We start from the raw sequence: 26949 nt of genomic DNA on the forward strand, positions 1-26949 counted from the left end.
AGAGGAGGGGGGACAGGTAGGGAAGTCAGGTAGGCAGGACAGGGGCATAGTCTGTGAGGAGAAAGGCAGGGAGCACTCCCACCCTGGAAACACCTTTGGATTGTACAAAGGGAGGAAGAAGGGGCTGGGCCAGTTCTATGGCTGCACTGCTAAATACTGATGCCAAATCCGAATTCAGACAAGATGAAAGGGTCTCTCTTTAATAAGCATGCGCTCTGGTGCTCCATGTCACTCATTAAGAAAGTCATTTAGAAAGAATTCCCATTTAGGTGGTCATTTAGAAGGTCCAGGTTCTGTTCTAAGCACCCTATCCTCATGTAAACAAAGTGCTAGGGGCTATGCCATGGGGCACACCCCTGTTCAATCAGGAACATATTCAATTACCTATTGAAGAAGACCTTAATTAGCTCATATAAACCCTAGACACGGATTCGAAAGCTCTGAAGCCCAAAGAGAAGACAGCCTTTGGATAGCTCTCTCCGCTTCAGAATTTTAGATGGTGCAAACAACCCTTCGTGATTTCAAAACAATCAGCGATCCATCTTCGTGGACTGCAGGAGAGCAATCCTTCCGGACCAGGCGAGAAAAAGAGCCCAGCTGGCAAGGGGACAGATCATAATCAGTTCTCCGAGGGCTCAGCCAGTCCCAGGTCCGGACACAAGAGCTGTCAGTGACCAAACATCTAAATTCTTAGCCCACCTCGCCATCTGCTGCTCCTGTCATTTGCATTTAAAATGAGTAAGACCGCCCTTAGAGGGGAGAGTTGGTGGCGGCATCTGCTGTTCTAGAACAATGGGTAGTCACTGGCCTCATAATGGTCCAAGCTGCAGCACAAGTGCGGGTGAGACTGGAAGCACTTAAATGCTAGGCTGACAGTAAAGCAAGAACTGCAATTTTCTCTTTGATTTTCCCCCCTTTTCCTAAAGTCGCCATTCCCCAAACCCCTTCGATCATCTTGTATTATAAAACTTATGAGGAAATGTAAGGTCCTGTGAAATTTAAAAGTATTGTAAAAAATCACCCCTTGCTCTCGGTACAAGACCTGTCAACGTGATTTGAAGCTGCTGGGTTTTTTCTCTGCACCAGGGGCACGGGGCTACATTTTCTCCCCCGTTCCTGCTTTTGTGGAGTGGAGGAAGATGGTGTGAGCAGGAGAGAGGGCAGGGAGGTGAGCAGCAGGGAGGCTTTGGGAAGGACACAGGTAGGCTCTGGTCCCACTCTACCTGGTGATGCTGGGCAGCTAGTTTTCTCATGCCTCGGGCTGTATAATCTCTCTGCACCAGGACAGAAGCCCGTGGCCCACGCACACGCACACACACACACACACGTGCACACATACACACGCGCACACACGCACACAGGGCAGCGTCGCTTACCTGTGTGAAATGCCGAGACCACCTGCTAATTTCCCAAGGAAGCGGTCCCCACGTTTCCACTCAAGACTCGCACCTTCTTCCAGGCTAAGTATTTGGGCTGATGAGACGTCCCCCAGGGACGCGTGTGGCCTCGTCGCCTACAGTCCCCTACTCCCTGCTCGCGCAGCATCTCCCACAAGCATTTTTCAGGACCTGGCAGAAGAGGGAAGAGCGGCTGTCTCACCCTTCCTGTTCACTCAACAAACACAATTCGCTGTGCCTGGGTTGGGGGTGGGCAGCAGCAACTCCAGACGCCAACCTGGGCCTTCGGGGAGCTCACGTGTGTGCCGGTGTGAACAGACAAACCGGAACACACACCAGAGAGTGACAGATGCGGGACGGAACCATGCCACAGAGAAGAGGAGAAAGGATGTCTCCACCCGACCTGCGGTGATGCTGACATGACAGGTCCACAGGGAATAGGACAGACGGTGACAAGAGCCCCTGTAAAGTGACACTGTCCTCTCTCCGTTCTTCTCTCCTCATAATGGAAAAAAGGGGCAAGGCGGGGGGCGGATAAAGCTGTTTTAAGATGGTTTCAGATTTCAGACGTCTGGCCATCAAACCCCCTGTATTTCAAGGGAAAGCTGATCAACCATATGGCCAACGGCTGACTGTCTGTTTTTAAGAGCAACTCTTAAAGACGGGTGAATGTGTTTGTTTATGCGAACGCTTGGGCCCGCGCTCCTGCAAACTGTGCTCACAGAACTGTCCGTGTTTTGCCAGATCTACCAGCTTGCCACAAACAGCCTTCCACGCCTTTTCTAACTGTTTATAAATAACACAAACACCCAGATATGCAAATCGAGGCAAGCTGTCCTTTCCGCTGATGCCGCTGCTGTGACAACGGGCCAAATCCGCACAGGACAGACCATGTGGGATTCTCTGGATGCATTCTGTTCCCGCACCCATGTGCCCCTCACCATCGTCCCGCGGTGTGGCGGGAAGGTGCTATGGCTCCCAACATGCACGGGAGGAGCAAGGATCTGCTGGGGACTGCAGGCTCATCAGAGAGCCCCATTCACAGCTGAGTCTCTCGAGGCCCAAATTATGCTTTTCCATCACACTGTTTATAGGGAACTGAATTCAGGTTTTCTCTACAATGGCCCGAGGATGACCTGTTAGCATTCTCTTTCTTCTAAAATGTTGAACTGATAGCCTTATGCCCTCAGGAAGTGACAGGATCTGAGTTTAATCTCTCAGAACTCTTGAGACAACCGTATAAAATGGATACAATACCACTCCCCAACCGAGGCACAGGAAGGCTGAATAACTAGTCCCCGGTCACAGTCACAGGTTATTTCACATTTTTTTTCAAATTCTCAGAAGTAAACATTGCTTTCATTACAAATGTGATTAATGTGTAAACATAATTAAGAAGTGCTAAATAATAAAATATTGAAACTTGAAATTCAGATAGATGAGGGGCTCCTGGGTGGCTCAGGGGGTTAAGTGTCTGTCTTCGGCTCAGGTAATGATCCCGGGGTCCTGGGATCGAGGCCCACATTGGGCTCCCTGCTCTGTGGGGAGCCTGCTTCTCCCTCTGCCCTTCCCCCGCAATGCTCGATCTCTCATTCTTTCTCTCAAATAAACAAAATATTTAAAAAAATAAAATAAAATTCAGATTTATGCAAAATGGGGACATTCTCCCTCCACTCTAACCTCCCACCCCAGCCCCTCCTCTGGGGCCCTCCAGAGCGTTGCCATGGGTGTGGCACACACATGTGACATACTAGATGTCACCGCTGCATCGCCCCAGGGACCTGAGGGGGTGTAGCGACTGCACACCCCCCCCCAGACACACCTTCCCTAGCACCTCCTCTAAAGAGTCAAGGTGAGGAGTCAGCCTGTCACACAAACACAGCTCCTGGCCACCAGCTCCCCTCCCTCACCCGGTCACTGCAGCTGCATGTGCTCAGCCATCTTTTCTGCCAGCAGCCAGAAAGTACCGGCAGTCGTCGTTGTTGTGGACACAAACATGCCCCGCAATCGAGTCCCCTTTGGGCAGGGACTCAGCACTGGGGACAGAATCCTTCTGTGCCCTTGTGTCCCTGCTACCGTCCCGTGTCACTTTAGCAATCACACGGGGTTAGTGAGCTCATTAAGGTTTTCACATTCGGAATCTTTCTATATTTCATGAGAAATACATGGACACATCCTGGTTGAGATATTTGTACCATTACAGCGAGTGATAAGCAGATAAAGGCCCCTCATTGCCCCTCTCCCCCATGGAAACAGCTGTCCCTGTCCCCATCCTCTGAGGGATGCCACGGCGTCCTTCCGTGGCACGTATCAATTCCAGTGCACACATCAGGGCTTTCTTTTGAGGAGGACCTCATCAACGGGCAACAGAAGTCATGCTTCCCACCGTAAGGAAAGCCCACTTCTCCAACACACACCATGTCAGAGGCCTGGAGTGGGTACGGCAGAAGGAGGATACAAGGCTTCTCCCTGGGAGGTCACTATCTCAGCCCAGAAGCATCACAAAATATCTGGGCAAAGGATGGGAAATGCTCAATCGAAAAGACATGATGGGCAGGCAAGTCAGAAAAGAAAATCATTCAAACCTCACTAATAACGAAAAATGCAAATCAAGGAGCTCCTGGGTGGCCTTGTTTGTTAAGCATCTGCTTTCGGCTCAGGTCATGATTCCAGGGTCCTAGGATGGAGCCCCACCAAGCAGGGAGCCTGCTTCTCCCTCTGCCCCAGCCCCCCACACCCCTTTCGTGCTCTCACTCTACGTGGGCTGTGTGTCAAATAAATAAATATTTTTTAAATGCAAATTAAAATGATATCTATAATTTAACCAGTTGACAAATTGCTTTGCCTGGTAATCCTCAGTATTGGTGAGGACTCAGTGAGGCGGCTGTTCTCGAACATGGCCGATGACGGAGCCAGCAGAAACTGCTCCTCTGCAGAAGGGTTGAAGGCATCTGCCCAGATCACCCACACCACCACACCCTCTCCAACCCACCCCAAGGACAACCTACGCTGAGACACACTCTTGAGTTCTGCAAACAAGGGTTTTCGTTAACTGCAATAGCTCTATAAACCATAAACCCCAAACAGCCAATGTTACGTAAACCTTTAAGGTATAATTTAAGTATAAATCATGTTTTGAAAGAGTATTTCATGATGTAACAAAACGCTCCTTTATGTTTGTGGAATAAAAAAACATCTCAGACAGATGTCATACCTGTTTTACTAAAACAAAAACAAAAACAAAACAAAACACAAAGTTTGATGCTGAGAAAAAGAAAAGGACTAGCCCTTGGTCAAGGGTCTCCAAGATCTCCTGCTGCCTCCCCCAGCCCGGAGGCTGGATAACTGGCCAAGAAAGCTCGGCGCACAGGCACCCCGAGAGCTAGATTCATCCCTGCAAGAAGGCACAGAGCCCTGTCAGCAACAGGGAAAGGCGTAAGGTGCAGAGGCCCCGAGGTGGGTGGCTCCGGGGTCCTCTCCCTCAGAGTCTCACAGGAAAGTGCACGTGAGTTGCTGTCACCAGGAAACTCATTAGAGACCCAGCATCAGGGGTTTCACTGGGGGCTGCACACACGGGCTCCTCTGGCCTGGCACGTACAAGGTTCCAGACTCCCGGGAGGACAGCGGGTCTGCAGGCACAAACCGTGCTCTCTGCACAAGGAGCTCAGACTCCGGGAGCCGCTTTTACCTGTCAGGGTGGTGGGAACCGTCTCAACATGGAAGTTCCAGACACCAGCCAAGGGCCCAGCTTGCAAGCAGGCCTCTTGGAGGACAGAGGACAGCATTCTCTGGCCTGCTGTGGTAGCACTTCTCTGCCCAAGGCCGACTCGGTCCTAGTGCTGATGTCTGCTGCTGAGACTTATTTTCTTCTCTATCTTTCTTATTTCCAAACACTCCCCAATGAACATGCGTTTCCTTTACGAGTGGGGAGATGTGCTACACACTTTTAAAAAGCTCTGTTTTGCCTATGTGAATTTTCAGATCACACGCAGGGGAATTCTGATATTCATAAAAGCCGCAAGAAGACAAACGCCAGTGAGAGAGCAGAGCAGGGCTGGCAAGGACGCGGGAGAGCCACTGTGGGATGGGCTCCTGGGTGACGAGCAGGGACAAAGGTTCTTACCTGTGTCCTCAAGATTTCCAGCTTCACCCCCAACCAAGTAAGCCAGACAGTCACACTTCATCTCTGACATGGTTATGAGCAGACACTGTCTTGATTTTAATGCAGAACCTCTATTCTAAGCATTCCCAGCAGATCACACAATGGCCCTTGCCAAGACGGGTTAATTTTCCTTTTAAAGCCACTGAACTGGAAGACCGTGAAATCTTCTTACCTGTGCCTCCTTCGGACGACCCTCACCAAAGAAAGAATTTCAGAAGAATCTGAAAGGTAAAAAATAAATAAATTAAATAAATAAATAAATAAATAATAAATAAATTGCATGAACTGGAAATACATAACCCAGAATTCAATTCCAGACTCTACAACATCATTTCCTTATGTGTAATAGGGGAGGGAAACACTCTGCCTCCCCATTTTAAGGGTCAGGTGGGAAAATAGATCTACAAGAATGTTAATGATAAGATGCTAATATCAGAAACCCCTCACGTCATCATTCCACAAATGCCTACTATGTGCCGGCTATTAGGTCAGGCCTGGGCAATACAGTGCAAATAAGACAGACACTGCCCCATAGAGCTCAGAGGGCAGGTGGCCCCCTCGAAGATGAGATCGTAAGGTATGGGGGTGACAGGAGGCAGCCTTTCAGCAGGGGCTCAGAGAAGGCCTCTGGGACCGAGGTTTGGCTTGCCACCCCAGAACTACCACACGAGAGCTCTGTGACCTTGGGAAAGCTGGTTCAGTTTCGCTGAGCCTCAGTTTCCTTATCTGTAAGGCAAAGATCCAAGTAACATAGAGATTTGAAACAGCATTCGAGAATTTCCATGATGCACATGTGTCCTGCTCTCCGGCTTTGAGAATTGCTTCGCTGTCCTTTGGCAGCAGAGGCAGAACCCAGACAGAACTTCCGGGAGCCGAAAGCAGAGTGTTTGCTCCTCGGCAGGGTTAAAAGAACAGGAGATCATTCCACAAAATTACCATTACGCGTCTCAAAAAGGAAGTGTGACTTTCATAGAAAAATCTGTTCCATTTGGGAGAAAGGTCCATGAAAGCCACAAAAGCATAATATGGTCATACAGCAACAATTAAATTCATCTGTCACAGAGCGAAACCCCAAGCCCTCGGGGACACAGCTGCTTTCTGAACTGAAATTAAACTCCAGCTGAGAAACAGGTCAACTCTCTATTCTTTTGCAAACATCTTAAGTAAAAATTCCTTTAATTTGCTTGTCATTTTCCAGACGCAATACCTCTGCTGGCCTTACTTGGGTTTCAGCAGTCCTTAACCATGGCCTGGACACCAAGCCAGCCATTGTGGCGACAACACAGAGGGACAGCTCACATGGAGGAAGCGACAGCCACCCAGTCACGGTCTGAAAGCAGCATACTGATTGCTATCATCTATTTCAGTTTGGGCTCTAACTAGCTTGAATGAAAAAAAAAAGAACCCAGCACACTAGCATATCCCATTTCTAGAAGGAAGTGATCAGATCTGAACATTGCATGGAGTGCAGAGCGGGGCCAGGAGCCGGGGGTGGCTGTCAGGCGGGGGCGGTCCCTGCAGGGCAAGAGCTCATTCACAGGGGTTAAAATAACACGCATACCACAGAGAGGTGGAGGAGGCCCCCAGGCACAGGGCCAAACCAGGGGGCTTTAGGAACGCATCTGCAGGAAAGAACCGAGGGCGGGACATCGAAAGGGTCCAAGAACTGCTCCAGAGCCTGGTGGAGCAGCAAGGAAGACACGCGGCCACCTTAACTCAGTCCATGACCTTGGTAAAGCCTCTTTCTCTATTTTTTATTTTTAAAAATTGAGGTGTGACTGACACACTGCATCATGTGAGTTTTGGGTATCTAACATAATTTATATAACATATCTGTATCTCGCCAGCGATCACCACGATGAATCTAGGCAACATCCCTTACCGCACATAGTCACAAGATTGCCTGTCCTTGTGAGGAGCTCTTTTAAGACCTACTCTCAGCGGCTCTCAAATATGCAAAACAGTATTATTAACTCAGTCACCATGCCGTACCTGAGAGCCCTGGGTTAAGTCCCTGATCTGCTGTAAGCCCCACTAAAGTCACTGGGGAAAACAAGAGATGTGAAACCCACCCAGCTTCCACACAGAATCGCCGAGGGGATAAATGAGATGTTAAACTTCTTTGTGAACCATGAGGCAAAACACAAACGTAAGAAGTCATTACCGCCATTTATAACCACCACGTAAAACAGAGTTCCTCCCACCTTGTCCCGACCAAGAGCATCGTGAATGCGGGCGATCTCACTGGGTAACCTTGCGGGGGGGGGGGGGGGTGCCCTGGGCAGCCCTGGACTTGAGCTGTACCCCTCCTCCAAGGGGTCAGGAAGTGCTCTCAGAGAGAGAACCAAACCAATGTATGAGACCACACTTTCTTGGACGGGCCTGAGCCCATCCCAACTCAGCACAGTAAAGCTATTGGGTGTTGTTGCCCGCTAACTCAGAAGCAGGAGCCTGTACATTTCCACAGCAGAGGCCAAAGGGTGTTCAACGTCCCATGATGATGGCAAATATCCTGGGCCTAAACCATAGGAATCATATGAAGCTAGAATCCCTGAAAAAGGTACTCACAGAAGAGAGTCAGTGAATTCTGCTCCCAGTACATCACATGTAGCGCTCGGTCCTCTGCCTCCTCCTGGCTGACTCCACTGATGCTTGGACCTTACCCAGGCATTTGCCACCATCATAGAACATGAAGACGCCTGCGTGGCCCTCACAACGGAACAGACCACCAACATTTCTCCCGGGGCATTCCCCAAAATCAGGCCACAAAGTCCCAGTAAATGTAGGTCAAACAACTCCCCGGTTGCCATGTTCTTTCTCTACTCCCCAGGAAGATGGGTTGAGATGATGGGTCTTGATGTCAGAACTACAAAAGGCCGTAAGTGTCATCTAACCCAATCCTCCTGCCCCAGCACAGCATCTCCACACCCAGACAGTGGCCAGGGCAGAAGAGCCAAAGCCAAAACCCACTGGCCCAAACTCGGGCCCAGAGCTCCTGTAGCAATGTTGCTCTGATTTTCATTTTCCTCATGAAAGAAGATAAAGCAAGGCCTAGACAAAGCCATTCCATCCACATAAGGCCATTCGAGAGTCTATTTCGCACATACGTGGGTACTTCCCACCAACTGTACAAGCATGGATATACAGAATCACTCCAGCTGCGTTTCAACTCACTGTCTGTGTTCATAAAGCACAAACTGGTCGGTGGTCCCAGGTGTGTACAGGGTACCCCTCCATCATCACACTCACCCATTTATCCTGCAGCCACAAGTCTGTCAACTGCCCTAGACCTCACCTCCATGAGAGCGGGGATCAGCTATAATTACCTCTATCCCCAATGCCCAGCCTATAAGACACCCAGTAAGCGATGAATGAACTAAGGTAACTATTCAAACATTTTAATTATTTTTAAAGATTTTATTTATTTGTTCGACAGAGAGAAAGAGTGAGAGAGGGAACATAGGTAGGGGGAGTGGGCAAGGCAGAAGCAGGCTTTCCACTGACCAGGGGCTCAAACCCAGGACCCTGGAACCAAGACCTGAGCTGAAGGCAGAGGCTTAACGGACTGAGCCACCTAGGTGCCCCTACTCAAACATTTTATATCCGCATTAACAACGTGGATACGGATTTCATACCACGCAACTTAAACCTTAACTTGTGGACTTATCCTGTGTTCTCCTAGATTTCATTTGCTAAGTATTCAGTGAGCACCTAATATGTGCTGGGCATTGCTGAGTGCAGATGGCCTCGCCATGCCTGGAACCAGAGTCCCTGTTCAGATGGACCTTGGAGTCCGATGAGAAACAGAAGAAGAGACAAGGCTTGGTGGGAGAGCTGAAGAGAATGAGCCCTGGCCACTGAAGGATGACTCACTGGGTCTGGCTGGTGGGCAGATAACGCGCATTTCCTACAGCGTGTGATCACGTCCCCTCGGCAGCTAACAAAGCCGTAGTGCAATGACCCCCTGTATGCCAGACATCACCGCAGAGCCGGGTTCAGGAGAAGAAACCAAAGAAACAAATAAACCTCCAGGACTGTGCATGAATACAGACTGAAACCAGCTTTTTGGGGGGCAACGTTCCAATCAGGAAATCCCCTGGCCACACTGGCTTGAAATTCAAGGTACTCTCGAGGCCAATATTCAAGTGATGAATTAACCCTACCAGTTAAGACCAAAGACATCTTTGATTCAAGGGCTACAGATGAATTATCTTGGGCAAATTTATTAGCTCTGAGTATTTCCATTAAGAAAATTGTGAAAATTACCAAGCACTTATCATGTGCTAGGAACAGGCAAGCAAGCTACACGCTTTAAAGATACATTAGTATTTAAACCTTAGAACAATCCTGGAAGATGACAATGGCTCCTCTCTTCTCATTTCATAGATGAAGAAAGCGAGATGTGCACAAGTTCTAAAACTTGCCGGAGGTTACACAGCGGGCAGAACCCAGGCAGCCCGCCTCCACAGTCCTGCCCGAAGAGGCGGTATTTACAAGCTGTCCAGCAGAAAGCCCATACAATTGGCTACAAGAAATACACAGACCATTTCACACCCAAAACCGTCGGGCCAATCAGACCAGATTGGCTTTAGTTCTGCAAAACTAACTGCCAAATGATTCCATAAAGAGAAAGCAGACTGGGTAGACCTTGGAATAAACTGGAAAGTGGGTAGACATTTGCAGGGTATGGCGTTATTGGCACAATATTCGTCACTCGCCCTGCAGTACCCAAAGCCGGAGTAAGCTGGTGAAAGCAGGAGGGTCTCGTGCTGCCTGGAGCTCCCACTCACCTTGGACTCAGGTTCATAACTTTTACCATCCATCAGAATCTCCTGGGCAGCTTCTCACACCTACTGGTCCCCGGGCTCTATTCCTGGAGATCCTATCTGAATATTGTGCAGTGAGCATGCCTGCTCTTCCCAGAGCCCCCGCCCAGCCCCAGACATACTCCAGGGTTGGGAACCGCTGCTTGCATCCTTCAGCTCTGTTGGCCAGACGCTCGCTGGGACTCTAAGCACTAGGGATCCAGGCTGGGTAAGAGAAGTCACCAACTACCCGCCCACCCCTAAAAGTATTTACAGTCTACTCTGCTTTTAGGATAAAGAAACTAAGGTTGGAGATTTATTCCAGTTCAAATCAAAGAAACTCCCAGTGAAAAAATGTTCTCATACAGGTTTATGTACAAACAACTTCCTTGGTCCTCCCCGTCAGCAGCTGGAGGCTTAATTAACTGAGTCGTGAGAAACCTACAGAGATGAGAAATTCAGGTCGTGGCTGTTCGCCACATTCCATATGCACCCGTCCCCAGAAGGAGGTCTCAGCTACGTGGTAGATTTACCGTTTTACTAACCAGAGAAACGGAAAAGCAGGGTGCAGCCTGGAGTCAAGGGGCTGGGGACTCTGGCCCGGGCCCCAGAGCGATGTCCTGTCAGGCATGGCCCGCCTCCTCCCCAGTCCCGGTCTGGCTACCAGCAGATGACAGGGAAAGCAAGCATGCAGGTGTCACTGTAGGCTCTAGGCTCCAACGGGGATAAATGGGATTTCTGCCACCAACCAGGTAAGAAACCCAAGTCCCTTTCCCTATTCCTTAGAATCTGAATTGGGAGCAGAGAGCACAGCAATCATCTGACCAGGTGGACAGGGCGCAGAACACATGGGACAGGTGAGGAGCGGGATCAGGAGTGCCGCGACCGGAGGCTCCCTTGTCCACCCACCGCCAGATGGCTGTCCTGTCCTGGCAGCTGTCACAGGCTGTTCTGAGGTTCTGAAGGTCACAAACGCACAGGGCTACCGTGGTCCGTTGGTCTGGAACAGATCTTAGACTTGTCCTTCTGCTCACTTCTGTGGGCACATGGGTTCAGATGGGCATTGGCAAGTTACAACGGAGAGACTCCCCTCGGTTCCTCCCCCAGGAGTGCAGACTGGCTGTCAGCGGTGAGGCCAGCTTTCTTCTCCAACTCTCACTGCGCGTTCCTGTCCCTAAAGCACTCGGGCCATGCCAGCAGGAAGGAGCCTCCTCTCTCTACGCCAGCGTGGAGGGGTGGGGGGAGGGTCCCCTGGGGCAGCTCTAACTCAGCAATAAAACAGAACACCCTCCCCCCATGACACAGGATGTATGACACAGGGGCTCCCTGATATCACCAGCCAGAACCACAGACATGCTTCAGAGTTTCATACAATTATTCCCGAAGAGCTGTTCGCACGGCATCCCTCCCCATGTCTGTGATGTTTACAGGCAGCCAAGCCTCGCTACCATGCACCGCGTACGCACCTCTCAGATCCCTTGTGTGATACGGTATGTTTCATTATACCCATTGTCTAGCTGGTGACAGCAAAACTCATAGCAACTCAGTGACTGTCCCCAGGATGCCCAGCTAGTGTTAGACCTGGGGCACGAGGCCTGGAGTCCAGAACTGATCTTGTTGCCACTGTCCCGCACGGTCCCTCTGGGGATGCTCGCCAGCTCGCAGGAGCACAGAAAGCGGGTCTGTCCTCCAAAGCCCTCACAATGCGGGGACAAGGGGGGGGGACCAGCTTCCGATGAAGAGAACATGCATACTCGCGAAGGTCACACGGGACCACGCAGTCCATCTGTGCTTTGGAAGGAGGCTTCTAACGGCCATGGGGAGAGGGACATGTGTGAGGTGCTCTCTGACCAGACAGAGAAAGGGGCTCTGGAGGTGCACAGTAGAGAGGCTTGGTCACCCGTAGAGCATCATGGACATGTGTAACTGCTCAACAGCACCAGGTAGAGGCACTAAGCCGGAACTGTAAGGGTGAGACAGGACTGAGCAGCCAAGCCCTCGAGAGCAAGGTGCGTGAAGTCTGGTTAGACAGCCAGAGGAGGGCACGTCTAGTCTGAAGGACTGATGAGTAAGGATGTCATTACCCAAGTAAAAACTGGGCAGGAAAAGCAGGCTTGGAAGAGAAATGTGTGTATGTTTTATTTGAGAAGCCCAGGCACCCCAACGGTGAGGATCGCTGAACCATCCTGGATTTCCAGAGTCTAGCACAGACTGACTACACACGAGGGGACATCTGCAGAAGCGACAACAGGAGGAAGGAAAGGAAAGGAAGCCGGGCAGAAATGACCACCGGGTTACTGATCTGGATCCTGGAGGTGGAGACAGAAACCAGGCGGTCATCCACAACGGTTCTCCGTTCATGGACTCAATGGGCCAACAGCTAGCTGAGAGCCCAAGTGTACCAGATGCTGGGTCAGACGCTGCAGGGTCCCACTCAATACCCGGAAGCTCCAAGGGAACAGAGTAGGCATGTGGTGCAAATGAGGAGGCAATCCAAGAATCAAGACAGACACGAGGACTGCGAGGGAACAGCGGAAACAGAGGCTGACGTGTGTTCGCGTTTCCCAGTTTTCACGGTACCCCGCGCACGGCTCACGCATCACCATGACGGCCCGGCACCTCCCACCCTCCAGAATCATTCAGAGGGTTTACCAGACAAAAAAAAATCCTGATTCCAAAGGTGGGGGCATTTCCAATGTTTCCGGGTAACAGTGGTGTGTGGCCAGAGGACCACGTTGGGGGACGAGGGAGGGGACAGAGGCAGGGCAAGCGCCAGGCAAGGTATTAACGATGCCTGGGGGCTGGTTCTGCTTCTGGACACTAACTCGGTACCTGACCTTGACCAAGACACATGAAGTCTCCAAGCCTGGAATTCCTGACGCCAAAATGAGGACAAGCACAGCCATGACCATGCTCGGAAGGAAAGAACAAATGAAGGTGTGGTGAAGGAAACACCACTGTATTTTTAAAATTTACCTTTACGGTAATCTTCGAAGGACGAGTTTTAGGCGATTCATCTCTGTGTTTTTCTGCATCATTTGACTTCTTTACGACGTGCATGTAACAGGTTTTACAAGAACATAAATAGTTTTTTCAGAAGCAAAAAAGGTTCCCATTTCAGTTCTCTAGAAGAATTTTCCAGTGGGTGATAAAAACAAGCAAATGCTTCACAACCAGCTTCTTTTTCATAATTAAACTTTTTATTTCAAAGTAACTGTAGCTTCACAGACAAATATGGGAGAATTTTATGTACTCTTTACCCAATCTCTCCCAATGGTCATGTCCTTGCAGAAGCATAGAGCAATGTCATATCAGGATCCTCACACGGACACAGGCAAGATACAGAACATTCTGCCACCACCAGCATTTCTCCGCCGCCACCGTGGCCCCCTTAGAGTCATGCCTACCTCCTTCCCGCCTCCTATGCCCTGACCTTACTCTGTCCTCCATTTCTCTAATTCTGTCACCTCAAGAACATCCCATAAACAGAACCCAAAAGCACAGACTCGCTGGGATTGCCTCTTTCTCCTTCAATTTAATTCTCCAGAGCTCCACCGGGTCATGGCGTGTCTGTAATCTGCTCCTTCTCACCGCGGAGTCATGTCCCATGCAGCGGCCGCTGCCACTGTTCAGGCAGATGCCCCTCAAAGGATGTCTAGGTGTTCCCAGGTTCCGGCTCTCCAGCCAGAAAGCTGCCAGGAACATTCATGTGCAGGGTCCTACGTGGACACAGGCCTTCATTTCTCCGAGACACACGCCCAGGAGCACGTGTGCTGAGTCACAGGGTGGTTGCGTGTTCAGTTTTCTAAGAAACTGCCCCCCGGTTTTCCAGTGTGGTGGTCCCCTCCTCTGCTCCCAGCTACCACGTACGAGGGGCCCAGTTTCTCTGCACCCTCGCCAGCGCTTGGTGGTGTCGCTGTGTCTTACTTGGGCCACTCTCCTAGACCTGCAGGGACCTGTCATCAGGGTTAGAGTCACATTTCCCTAATGGCCAGTGAAGCTAAATGATGTTCATGGGCTCCCCAGTCACTCGCTCATCGTCTGCGATGAACCGTCCCTCTGTGTCCTTGACCCGTTTCCTAATTGCATTGTTTGTGTGACTGTTTTTGAGAATTTTTTTACACATTCCAGACATAAGCCCTGAATCTCAAAGGTTTCAGCGTTTTCCTTCTCCAAGTTTTATAGCCTTACATCTTGCATTTAAGTCCACGATGCACTTTGAGTGGACTTTTGTTTACGGTGAGACTTAGGTCCGGGCTTCTTGGGTTGCCCATGGATGTCCGAGGGCTCCTGGCAACGAGATCTGCTTTGTGATGGGGAGAGAAACAGGCCAGCACACACCCGCCTCACAGGCAAGTCTTGTTTTGTGAAATTGTAATTCCAGTTCTATACTGGACAATGTAAAATGTCCAGCTTGAAGGTTTGAAAAATCACAGGTCTGAGTATTCTTACTGTAAAACTCCTATTTCTGCCTATGGGGTCAGATACTATGGTCAGCATCACAAATAAGCCTAAACAACAATCTAAAACATATAATAAGAAAAACAATTAGCATGTGTGTCTACTGATTAGGATCTTATTTACCAACTATTGGGGGAAGAAAGGCCGTGACCGTAGACAGCTGAGATGGGACAGAAAACACGTGTGCTTCTGTCTACCGTCAGACATTAGGGTGGAAATTTAGACATTAAATATACAAATACTTCACGTTCACTGAAGGCAGGATCGTGTCATTCAAACTAACATCTAGAGTCGATGACAAAGATATGAAAAGGTGGCCACTTTATGGCCATTTCAGCCCTTCGGCTTTCTGACCTCCAGGAGTTAAGAGCCCATGGAATCGGGGCGTCTGTCTGAGTCAGATCATCAGTGCTTGGTTCTGCTTCGCCACTTTCCAGCTGTGGGACTTTGGGAGGATCCCTCAACTGCATGGAGCTAACCACCCTCGTCATTCATTGGGGATAAACACCACCTCTCTCAGCCAGTGAAGCTGAAAGCGAATGCTTGCGCAGCTGCCTCCCGGGGCCCAGCACACGGTAACCCCCTCCATCAGAGGGGCTAGCCTCAGCATCCCACTGAAGTAAAAGCTTTCTTTTTCACTTCCCCAGCCTCTGCCTGCATGCCATCAGCAGAGAACATTGAAGAAAGAAGGAAAAACATTTTCTCAATTTTAAAAAAGAAATGTTTAAAACAAAACACAGCAGGGGGAGGCGAGGCGAGAGATTCCCTGACTGCCCTCATTACCCACCCCCTCCCCAGGGTGACCATCAGACCCCACGGGAGGGGACGGGGTAGGAAGCATCTCTGCTCAGAATGGCCTCTCCCCAGGTGTTCAGAAACCACCAACACCTGGAGATGGGCTGGCAGTGTGCTTGGGGTAGGACAGCTCCAACTTAAAGAAACCACAGCACAGAAAGTGACCCACATAGGAGGTACCGACTGCTATAAATACTTGGTGGCAAACGCTGATGTCATGCTTTCTCTACAGGAGACACCCAAATAAAACTCGCCCAAACAGCAGAGAGGCGTTCAGCAGGCACCCAGAGCCGTGACCACATATCTGATACTGCTCTGCTGCCGCAGCCCTTACGACCTCGCCACAGTGACCTCTAGCACCTGGCCCCAGTGCTCTGTGCTCCTCCCACATCTTGTGAAACTTTCCTACCATGCTGGTGTCATATGTGTGCCAACCATCACACTCCAGATCCCTGCTGCCCTGACCCCCAGCCCTGCATCCAAACTCAGGGCCGAGTGAAACGTCTGTTTGCAAGTGGGAATGAGCAGAAGAGTCTGACCTACCACAGCCAGCGACAAACTCTCGCAGCCACTCGGAGGCAGTCTAGTTCTGGGTGACCCCCCCCCCCACATACACACAGAACTAGAGAGGTGTTAGCACTGACCTTGACTCGGGTAGTTTGAAACAAGGGCCACTCAGTGTCAGACAAGCCATTATAAAACCCAAACTAGATCTCAGAAAAGTGTACAAGAGGTGGACAGTGTAGGGAAAAGGGCTATCCCAAAGGCCACCCAGCCACCTCCTCTCTGTGCCCCTTACCCCCCAGGAGACCCCCAGGCACCTGGTGGTCTCTTGTCTACCCCATCCCAAACACACTTTCAGGAAAAGCAACTTGGACGGCACCCCACCCAGAATGTGATCAATCAATGAATGATTTGTGCAGTGAGTAAACGTCCTGTCACTCCAACTCAACAGGAATCCGTTCGAATGTGTCATTCCTCTTGGAAACAATGCCGGGAGCTAGAGCGGGAGGCTTCTCTCTATGACCGTTGTCTCATTTGTAAAAGGATAAATGCAAACAGCACCCACACTCACCCATAGGGCTGGTGTGGAAAATCACGTGACCCGGTTCGAGGACAGAGCCTAGCATAAAGGACCGGGCATGTTCGAATGCTCAGGAAAGGTCAGTTATCCTTAGCTACGATTACCCAGCACTCCACAGGCAAAGAGTCAGTTAGATCCACACGGATCATCACAGAAGAATGTCTCTCTGTACCACTGGGGTACGGGTGTGAGCAGTATGTATCAAATACTATTTATTTTTAAAAAATACCTTCAAAAGGTACATTTCTATTTGTGTGTACACTGGAAAAGATCCGGTTGGAAATACACCAAATACTAATAGTCGCTACTCCCAAAGACAGTGAGTAAATAATCATTCGCCTTTTGCTTTTTGTCTCACTTAATGACTGAATTATTTCCCGTGGGCATCTCTTCCTTCTGTAGAGTTTTTCGGAGGAACTCACTGCCACTTTTCTGGAGAAGCTGGTTGCATCAGCAGGGCAAAGAGAAGATGAAGCAGATGGACCTGAAGTTGACCCAGGCTTGGCATGCACGTGTGCACCACGGGCCCAACTCCTATGCAAACAGACCACCGTCCCTCCACTGTCTCTCTTGTGGCCTCACCGAAGACTTGGAGATTGACATTGTTCTAAGCAACCTTATACTTTTTGCATGTGTCTTCCTCAGAACAGTGGGGAGGTCTCGGGCCACCCACCACTCTGAGGGACTTGACACCAGCCTTCCAAACTCCTCCAGGGTACGCACCTGCCGAGTGCCACTAGCTCGCTCCTCTGTGTCTGAAATTGGATCCCAACGTCATTCCCGCCACACTCGGTAAAGTGCAGACAACAGAACAGTAATAACTATGCTGGAAGTTACCTTAGAACACATGCCATCGCCATTCTGCTTATAAAGACACGGATCTGGGAAAGGACAGGACATGCCTTTGCTAACTCACGAGTTAGCGCTCGAAGTGGGGCAGAGTCAGGTCTCCTGACTCCAGAAGAATACGGGTGTGAAGTCCCACAACAAGTATGTGTGTGTGTGTGTTTAATATTTTTTTGAGAGAGAAAGAGAGACAGTGAGAGAGAACATGAGAGGGGAGAAGGTCCGAGGGAGAAGCAGACTCGCCATGGAGCTGGGAGCCCCGTGCAGGGCTTGATTCCGGGACTCCAGGATCATGACCTGAGCCGAAGGCAGTCACTTAACCAACTGAGCCACCATCCAGGTGCTCCAACTATTTGTGTGTTTTGCGGGCCTTGAAAGTCCTCCCCGATACAGAGGGTAAGCACAGTGTCTCTGGGACTGCCTGGCCCAGAGTCCTGAATGCCCATTGCTGGAAAAAACAGTGAAGTTCCATCACTTATTAAGACGATCTGTCTGAAAAAGAATGTAGCTGATGGGGAAGGGAGTGCACACAGATTACAATTAGTTCAGTGAGCAGAACAAACCAAAAAAATCTAAAACAATCCACCTGAGTAGAAAACTTAAGTCCAATAAACAAATTCAAGAGAGATCTATAACACTGGAAACACGATCACTAAAACACAGAGCTATCAGAGAACAGTGCGCACACGTTAAGTACGGATCTAAAATGTCCATACTTTGGGAATAGGAGGGTTATTTGGAATTTGTCAGAAAGTCCCTTTGAAACAGTATTATTTAATTCCTACCAAAAAAAAAAAAATAAGTAAATGTCCATTTACACACATATACACATAGTAAGTTTGTATATGAATTAAATTGTTCAGTTCATATATTGGGAAGCTGGACAATATCAGAATTGTTATGCACAATTATTTTGGACGAAATTCATAGCATGCTAGGCAATGGTCTGTTATCTGGGGGCAAAACCAAGGGGCTTTACAGGCAGATTTTAGGCTGTCACTAGACTGGATAAAAGAAAGAAGGAAAAAGAGAATTTAATCATCAAGGGAGCAAATTTAATTGCTCAACTGTACTTGCTTCCCCAAACAATCTTGTAAGTCACTTGGAAAATATAATTAACTGAACACCGACAGCTGCTACAAGTCGAACCTATTCCTAACAAGGTTCCCTTTCTCTTACCAAGAAGCTGGAACCCCTCAAATGAATGGCCTAGACTTCACTCTTAGAATCAATCTGTATCAAAGGTTTGAGAAGTCAAGACAATTTTTTTTTAAAGAATTTATTTGAGAAAGAGAAAGAGCAAGCAAGCAAGAGAGCATGAGGTGGGGGGAGGACAGAAAGAGAGGGAGAAGCAGACTTCCTCCTGAACCAGGAACCGGACGTGGGATCCCAGGACCCTGGTGATCATGACCTGAGCCGAAGGCAGATGCTTCACCGACTAACCCAGCCAGGCGCCCCAAGAAGTCAAGACACTTTAGATATCTTTAGATATGTTTTGAGATTTAAAATCAGAAGAACCTACTAATGTTATTTTACCATCTCCACTGTCTTTTGAGGACTGTCTAGTCTCAATAAAAAAAATTCTCACTCTGAAAATCCCCTCTGTGCGCGCACGCGCACACACACACACACACACACACACACAGGGCCTGTAATTCCAGGAGAAGGAGTAAAGAGTACATACTTATTAATTTGTCAATGGCAATGTATATTTTATGCCAGCTTGCCTCCAAAGAAAACACATTTTGAAATTTAAAAGGCTAAATTCAGGTCATGGCTTAGCCAGCTCTAGCAGACCAGGCAAATTCCCTAACTGCTCTTAGCTTCGGTCCCCTACTTTTTAAAATAGGCCTATTTTTTTTTTTTAATCTATCTATTAGATTGTCAAAGAACAACCCGAGGACTTACCATGTTGTCGAGGGGAAGGAAATGGGCACCTTAGACAGTGACTGGGAGAGGATTAAACTGTCCAGCCCTAATGAACGAGAACCTAGCATTGCCCAATCAGAATTTCGGCAGCCCGGCTTCTAGAACCATCTCGCTAACATACTCACGCATAACACAGGGGTTATGTACAACGTAGCATGGCTTCTTGTTCCAACAGACTGGGAACAACCTCAATATCGAATAATAGTGTTCACACTACACCGACATCTGTTTTTTAAAGCAGACAAAATTAACCGTAAATTGACCATGCTCAGAAAACCCTCAAGGATGCAAACGCAGCTGGTCATGTGCTTACGGGAGACCCCGTTCACTCTCAAGCACCCTTTGAATGTTACTGTACAGCTCAGGTCACATGGTCAAAATCCAGGACCGAAGCAAACATTTCTAACCTGACTATACAAGAAATAAGGTACCTAGGAAGAGCTAACCCACAGTTCATGTGTTAATTCAATATTTCAGAGTTGTAAGAACGCCGGTGCGATTTTAACCAGAGTGTTGGGAGGGGGTCGTGGAGAGGGAGGACTTCACATCTCAAAGGATGGGCAGGGGTGGAAGAGGCAGGAGAGTGTGCATCCTACGTGTAGCTCTTACACTGGGCTTCAGAGACTGGCTCACATGACCAGCTGGAGGGCAAGGTTGGCGACAGTGAGAGACAGAGGAGCCCAAACCTGTAGACGGTGCCTAGATCATGAAGGCCTTAAATGCCAAGCCAAGGAAACCGCCCTCTCTTAACAACGGAAAATCACAAAAGGGGTTTGTACAGATGAGGAATGTTAAAAGCAGGACACCATGCATGATTTATTCCTGATGTGGGGTAGGGTGCAGAGGGGTGAAGAAGCTGTCCTAATACAGACAGGACGTCATTGGGAGGACCTGAGCGATGGTAATAGGCCTGGGATCACCATGCTGTCTCCATCTACAAAATCCCATGCCTTTATTTTACTAGCACATACAACTTCTATACAGATGACAGTAGTCTAAACCATGTCCATATTCATCATCTCGGGCCATAACAACAGAAGTTGATTTCTCCAGTTCAGGAGGCTGGAAGTCCAAGATCTCGGTGCCCGTCGAGAGCTTTTCCTGCGGAAAGCTCTACCCCTGGCTCGCAGACAGCCACCTTCTCACGGTGTGTCCACACCGTGCAGACCGCACACAAGCTCTCCGCTGAAGCTGGGAGGCCCATAACAGTGTCCTGTCAATCACGCTAAATCAGTAAATGAATGAATAGGAAAAACGGCAATCTGTATGTCAACAAGTCACTATTGTTTACATTTATAACATGTAAAGGCCAACTTAAAATTTCTGTGCTAATAAGAACGAGAAGCAGAGCTATATGAACATCAGTTATAAAAATATTTCCTTTTGGGGGGCATGTTTGGCCTTCCCTGAACCACACTGGCAGGTACACGGACTTTTACCCCTGCTTTGCCACCCAAAACGCTAGAGCATTTCCCTGCATCCCAGTTAATCAGTGCGATCAGGGGACTGACCCACAGTTCAATACCCTGGTACCAATCAAAGTGACAAAGCTCAACCTCACTGACCAGGCGGACAAGCCAAGACCAACCATGAAGGGCACAGGAGATGAGACAGGGATGCGGACTAACCACAAAGTAATGACAAAGACCCAACCGCCGACAAGAGCAGATTTTTGTAACAACGAATGAATCTTGTAACCACACCAAGGGGACATTATTGAAGCCTTTCTATTGTAAATCTTGGCGGTAATGGTCCCACAGTTGACAGTCAGTGATGTCAATGTCAATGTAAAAAACTTCCTCCAGGGGTCATATGACAGCTACAAACTTTCTGACATATCTGGCATTTAATACTGTTACCGGTAAGAGAAAGATGAGAGACTGAGATATACAAAAAGACAACGAACAGACACACAGCCCACAGGAAGACCCTTACCCAGAGCAACCCGGCCCCTTATCCGCAGCAATCCACTCAGGGAACTGCCCCTTACCCACAGAGATCCATGCAGGGAACCTGCCTGCTATAAGCCAGATCCGCAGGAAGACAGACAGCCGGACAGACTGTCTCAAAGGACAATCCAGGAACCCAACAATGACCTCTGTGACCATCAGCCAGGACTGGATTGATACCGGACACCTTCCCTGGTTTCTGTCCCGCGTTGGACTCAGGACCAACCCAAGAAAGCCAAACCTGCTCCCCTCACCAGCCACCTGGGATGGCCCCTTCCATCGGGCTCACCTGAGAGCCCCCTTTCCTCCTCTGGGAAGCTTCCCTCCCCACTGCTCTGCCTGCCTCTGGGTCTCTGCCAACTGCAGGTGGATGACCCCCCTGCTCCAGCCGGCGCTGGGTACACAGCTTTGCCTTTCACATATGTTTGCTCTTTATCTATTTCCATAAGAAAAGTCTTAAACCAGGGGCTTTTCTCCAGGTGGTCACTCTGTAACTTGGAAGCGTGATGCGGCATGTCCTAAGTCTGGAGACCCTTTCCACAAAGCCCCATGTTTTGGGGTTCTTAGTCCCTCCCTCACAACCATGGAAGTGACCGGGTATTGAGGCAAGTTCAAGGACTTTGGATTAAGCCCCAGAGTTCATCAGCATCTCACTTTTCCACTTAACAACTGTGCAACTCTGAGAAAGTCCCTTAATGCCACTAAGCTTCTGTCTTCATCTTTTTTTAAAAAAGATTTTATTTATTTATTTGTCAGAGAGATGGAGTACAGGCAGGCAGAGTGGCAGGCAGAGGGAGAAGCAGGCTCCCTGTGGAGCAAGGAGCCGGATGTGGGACTTGATCCCAGGATGCTGGGATCATGACCTGAGCCGAAGGCAGCCGCTTAACCAACTGAGCCACCCAGGCATCCCTCTGTCTTCATCTTTAATAAAAATGGTAATTACTCCTCAGCTTGTACATAAAGAGGTTCACACACACTCCCAACTGTGGGCACCCTCATCCCTGCCCCCTTGTCCCCCAGGGTGAACAGTAAGATGCTTCAGGATAAGGCTGATGGCCCCTCACCCAGGCCCCTTTTCATCAATGATGTGCGATGGCACCCAGACTCTCGGAGCATCACCAAAACACAGCATTTGTGTCCACTCTGCAACTTAGGTGTTAGTTGTTCTAACTCACACCCACTGATTCATAATTAGGAATTGATTTCTCCAAGCTTGGGTGGAGACTCTGGTGTGCTCTACTCACTCCCTCTTAAATCCGCTTCAGAATCACAAACAAAACTTTAATGGCCCATGCCGTTCCGGGCACCTTTCCTGGGGAGCTTGAGCCCAGACACGGTGCTGGGCAGCCTGGGCTCCCTCACCCAGCATGGATGTGCTGCCCCACCAGCAGCTCGGGAAGGCTGCACCATCCAGCATGAGCTGTGTGTACCCGACCCAGGAGGTCCTCAGGTTTGCAGGTGGCTGCAAACCAGGGATGCAAATTTCACCAACAGTGACAGATCCTGCGGCTCTGTGACGATACTTGCTGTGCAAGTCAAAGGCTCCCATGTCCACCCCTGTGCTGTTGCAGCCGGTATCCCCAGGCTGGGTGACATTCTCCACCAGGGTGCACCTGAGTCAAAGCTGTGACTACCCCCAATAACTCCAGCCATGCCATCCCACTCAGCAACCCTCCGCTAGTCCACACACCTCGCGCACACAAAGTGCTTCAGGTTCATTGCCTCAAACACCTGATCCCCTAACCAAGAAGGCTGTGTTGCCACATCATCTTAGAGGCTCACAGAAGTTACAGACGAGCCCAAGATTCTACACGGCTCATCAGCAAGTGGCAGGGCCAGATGCCAGCCCAGGCCTGGGGGCCCATGTCTTGGCCATCACCCCTGGCTGCTCTCCCCAAGCTCCATGGGCAGCCAACAGACGGCCAGCATCTGGAGGCTTCAGAAATGCCCTCCGCGGTGGTACAAGGAATGGTTCAGTATCAGGGAGGCCGGGTGTGGATCCGTAGGACCCCTCTGTTCTCTGAGGTTATCGCACCCAGAGGGCGGGCTAAATATCACGGGCGGTGGCCCTCATGCACAGTACAGCAGCTTCCTTTGTACTTCCCCAAATTCAGGGGCAGCTGGCATGCAGGGTCCAGGCATGATGACCTCCTCTGGGCCTCGCCTGACAGGTGTCCAGGGGGTGGGTGGCCCAGGCTCTTCCCTCATGGCCCAGGCTGGCCCAATCTGTTAGACTCTGAAGACTCACCACATTCATGACACAGAGAAGCCCTCCCTTGCTCTGGTCCATTCCTGCCCTGCACTAAAAATACTGTGAATTCGGGAAAAGCCATCCAAGTCAGACCAACTACCTGGAATCTTCAGAGGGCCAAGAAAGCCTCTGGGAACCCCACTGCTCCTCCACAGTCCACCTCCAAACCACATCCTTTGAGGCACCATGCCCCCCACCCCTGCTAATGTCCCAGAGCATCTGGTTCCCGCCTCTGCCAGCATTTGTCACAAGCCCCAGGAGCCAACCAACACACGTCTGCCCCTCTCCCCACGCAGTTGGACAGGCTGCCTAGGCTGGGACTCCTGCTCCCAGATGAGGCATGCTCACTGCCACATGGCTGACACAGGGAGTGCAGGGGGCACGGACACTGAGGACCTATCCATATCCCAAGGAACACCCTGAAGGTCAAAGGCAGCAAGAGCCACACGGCTGCCAAGCAGGAGTTGCTGGCACCGTGAAAAGCTCCATTATGACAGGTCCTGGGCACATCAGTCAACTCTCAGCCAAGCCACCAAGGAGATAAAAAGGCCTCATAGCATGGAGTCAGGAGTCAGGAGCCCGGGCTTTGGCCTTGACATTTGAGTTCCGCTTACCATGGGATCTTAAGCAAGTTATTCAGTGTCTCCTCCTCTCTGGTGTTTAAACTGAGATGCAACTGACCAACAACAACAGATGAGTCTGAAGGATAGGACATCAGGGTTTGCTACGTGTGTATATCGGGACGTGATCCCCCCGCTAAGTCTAGTCAATGTGGATCATTCCTAAAGCATTACCAGCTTTTCTTCTACGTCACGCAGACTGCTAACTCTAGTCCCCAGGACTCCCATCTCGTTTTGTCGCCTGCAAAATGGGGACATTACCTACCCCACAGAGTGGCTACAGAGACAAAGCAAGGTACGGATGGAAAGTGCTGAGCACAGTGCCCTGGGCACAGTAAGCACTCAGCCCACAGAAGAGGTAGGGATGGGGGAGTGATACAGGACCCCGAGCTTCTCCAAAGGTCCTACAGATGAATGTTGAAATTCCTATGTTGAATGTTCCTTTGTTGAAATTGAACCCCCAAGGGGATGGTCTTAGGAGGCAGGGTCCTCAGGAGGCCACCAGGTCATGAGGGTAGAGCCACCCTAAATGGGATTAGTGCCCTTATAAAGGGGACCCCAGAGTTCCCTGCTATCCTTCCATCACACAAGTGCAGTGCAAGAAGATGTCATCTATGAGCCAGGAGGGTCCACGCCACATACTTAATGGGCCAACACTGACCTTGGACTTCTGGTCTCCAGAACTCCAGATTTAAATTCTGGGGGTTTACAAGCCACTTGGTCTTCGGTCTTCTGCTATAGCAGGCTAAAAGGTCTAACATAGAGGGTCATGCCTCCAGAATAGGAAAACTGAAATAACCCATTTGGAGAAAAAAAAAAAAAATCAAGTAACTTAGTAGGACCTCCCAATATACAAATCTGAATTAATTGGGAAGAGGGGATTTTCACAAAAAAATATCATGCCAAGTGTCCTCAAGATTCACCCTGATTGTCACTTTCACTTTTGTTTCCACATCAGAGAGTTAACATAACTGAGAATTGCGTGCTCTAAATGTTCTGGAAAACCCTTTACTTTTCAAGAGCCACTCTCCATGTAGGGTTCCATGCATTCTCCTTTCTTCTTTGGACATCTGTCACACAGGTCTTCATCAAACACCCCACTACCACCAGGAGGCCTGTGTCCTGCTCCCAATAAGCCATTTCTTTTTTTTTTTCTTCTTCTTTTTAAAATTTTTTATTTTTTTATAAACATATATTTTTATCCCCGGGGTATAGGTCTGTGAATCGCCAGGTTAACACACTTCACAGCACTCACCAAAGCACATACCCTCCCCAATGTCCATAACTCCACCCCCCTTCTCCCAACCCCAATAAGCCATTTCTGTACACTGCTTATGCTAGAAAGTTCCAGACTAGCCGACAGCCCCAAACCTAGCCAACAGCCCCAAACCTAGCCCTACCCACCATGGCTAAAAATACCCCTAGTTTGTGGCACCGTTACCTAGGGTCTAGAACAAGAATCCAGCATTACTACTCCTTCTTTTTTCTTCTCCCAATATTTTTTATGGTTAAAAAAGACCTCGAAAAGGAGCTTTCTCAAGGTTGCCTGCCACCAGCAGTGCCGCACACCATACATATGGGCATGATCAACTAGGAGTGTGCCAGGTCAAGTAAAAGGGCACAAGGATTTCCAAACTCTGAACTCATTGATGGCAGCCACACATAGAGTACTGAATGGACGTGCTTAGGTTTATGAAGCAGAGGGCAAAATTTAGCTGCGACAGGCATAGACGGGAAAGAAATGTCTTTGAAGAGGGTGTCTGGAAACATACAAACACTATGTCTCATGCCTCCAAGGACTGAAAGGTAACCTTTCTTTTTCCATATTGAAAAATAGATAATGGGCTGAAAGGGACTTTTTCTCTCAGAATGCAGTAGTGTCATAAACTATTATCAGATATGCCAGGCTTTGTTAGATAATCACACTGAGAAGCCATGTAAAAATAAACCTTTCTTCCAGGATGTCTAAGGCAATAAAACCACATCTGACCACATCCTCAAAACCAGAAAGGATGGTACTATAAAAAATATATATTTGGGGGGCTATAAAGGAGTTCCTAATACTAAAAAAAAAAATGTATATAGCAATAAAAAGTCATAGGAGGGTTTGGAGAAATCTTCCAAAAAGGCAATCAGAGACTAAGAAGTAGGTAAATAGAAGAGTGCAGAAGACCTGTCGGGACATGTGAGCTCAGAATAAAGGGTGGGGGTCCACAGATAGGGCAGGACACTAAGTGCCCAACATAAGGAAAAAAAACAAGACCCCCTTCATGATGTGACCATCACAAAATTTCCAAACACCAGGAAAAACAAGGGTCTAAAAGATTATGCAAAGGGATATGTGGGTCACCTACAAAGAAAAGGCTTTGGACACATCGACTGTCCCATTGGAACTTGAATTCTGAGCAGAGTCTTCAAAATTCTGCAGGAAAATTATTTCTAGCCCAGAATTCTTTTTTTTTTTTTTAAGATTGTATTTATTTATTTGACAGACAGACAGAATGCAAGTAGGCAAAGAGGCAGGCGGGGGGGGGGGGGGGAGCAGGCTCCCCACTGAGCAGAGAGCCCAACTCAGGGCTAGATCCCAGGACCCTGAGATCATGACCTGAGTCAAAGGCAGAGGTTTAACCCACTGAGCCATCCAGGTGCC

The 26949-nt window shown here is 49.2% G+C and overlaps 1 protein-coding gene across 6 annotated transcripts in view; it reads right to left on the bottom strand.

The window, feature by feature from the left end:
• The window catches only part of AFAP1 (actin filament associated protein 1), a 130804-nt gene that overhangs the window by 96134 nt on the left and 7721 nt on the right, over positions 1-26949 (bottom strand). For 4 of the 6 annotated variants that reach the window (XM_082727501.1, XM_082727498.1, XM_082727504.1 and 1 more), the window contains exon 2: positions 5732-5780. The gene's annotated coding sequence lies outside the window, so the exon portion shown is untranslated. Of the gene's footprint in view, positions 1-1376; positions 1569-5731; positions 5781-26949 lie in introns of all 6 variants that reach the window. The other 2 variants (XM_082727499.1, XM_082727503.1) reach the window with 1 other exon arrangement.

This window comes from Mustela nivalis (genome assembly GCF_964662115.1).
Source record: "Mustela nivalis genome assembly, chromosome: 4".
Lineage (NCBI taxonomy): Eukaryota > Metazoa > Chordata > Mammalia > Carnivora > Mustelidae > Mustela > Mustela nivalis.